Source organism: Nannochloropsis gaditana (genome assembly GCF_000240725.1).
Source record: "Nannochloropsis gaditana CCMP526 unplaced genomic scaffold scaffold469, whole genome shotgun sequence".
In the NCBI taxonomy this organism is placed as follows: Eukaryota; class Eustigmatophyceae; order Eustigmatales; family Monodopsidaceae; genus Microchloropsis; species Microchloropsis gaditana.
In genome coordinates, this window is record NW_005803484.1 from 22,601 (window position 1) to 23,903 (window position 1,303).

Here is a 1,303-nt window from a genome sequence, read left to right on the forward strand (position 1 = left end):
CTCGCGACCGTCCGGCGAGTGCACGAGCGGGAGCTCGAACGGAGTCGACGGGCGCGGGTGCTGGCCGTGGAGGAGCTGGTGGAGTTGACCCAGGAGGATCTCCTGAAGCTGCAGGAGAACTTGGCGGGGGCGCTGACTAAGAAATGCGAGATGGACCGGCATTGCTCCATTTGCCTGGAGCGGCAGAAGGATCATGTCTGCGTCCCTTGCGGGCATCGGTACTGTGGTCCCTGCATCGCCCAAGTGGATCGATGCGCCGAGTGCCGGGAGAGGATTTCGCAGAAACTGAAGTGTTTTTGACGACGAGGGGGGTAAAGCGAGGATAGGGGCTTGAGGGGGCGAAGAAAGGGAGGGGAAGGGGGGACTGTAGGCAATGGGTGGCTGTGTGGGCAATCGGAGACCTTTCAAAACATCCGTGCGCACATACGAGTGTCTGATGGGGTTGAGGCGCAGAACGGGAAGAGTAGAGGGACTTGGAAGGTAAAGGAGGCCTCAGCACAGAAGGGAGTCACGGCCTCTAGGCAAGGCTGGCATGAGGCGAGACGGCTGGGGTTTGTACATAGGGTGGTGTGCGTCTGTTTGGCGAAGCGAGGGGTCTGGAGGCCGCGGGAAGTCTTGTTAGGGAGAGGAGGAGGGACCCAAGACGACCTTAATGTGTTTCAAGCGCAAGTGGGGGCCAAAGAACATCAGGTCCCCGCTCGACCGCCGCGGTATGGAGAAAGATTGGAAATGGAACGAGCTCAGGTGCTTTCACGTCCTGACAAACTAATCAAAGAAATTGATGGTCCATGCGAGCTTCCCCCATTTCCGTCCCACGCAGGGAGGCAGGAGGCATATCTTTGGCGCTCTTTTAAATGACAAGGATGCGGAGGACCCCGCCCGAGACAGAACAATCAATATCTAGAAGGGACTTCGTCACCCTGCGTCCGTTATTTCATCGAATCAATTTGTAATCTCCTTTTCCTTTCCATCAGCGTATTGTATTTCCACCGACTAAACAAAACGTTCTGTCCATATCTAGAGGCAATCTTGCCCTCCTTTACCCTGCGGGGGGGAGGAGAGGAGTAGAAAGAGTGAGTAGTGCCATATTTGCCCATACGCTCAAGCAGAAAAGGATGTACACTCCCTTGGAAATCCAAACGTGCCACCGTGGTAGACCCGTGGAATGGAAAGAGTCTTCTCCCTCGATGGAGTTTTTTCTACCGTCCTTCTCGTAAAAGCATGCGTCCACGGGAACCAGGAAGCCCTTTTAATTGTCATAAGGCGGCAAGACACGGCTGGAAAACGAACCATCCCCCCCCCC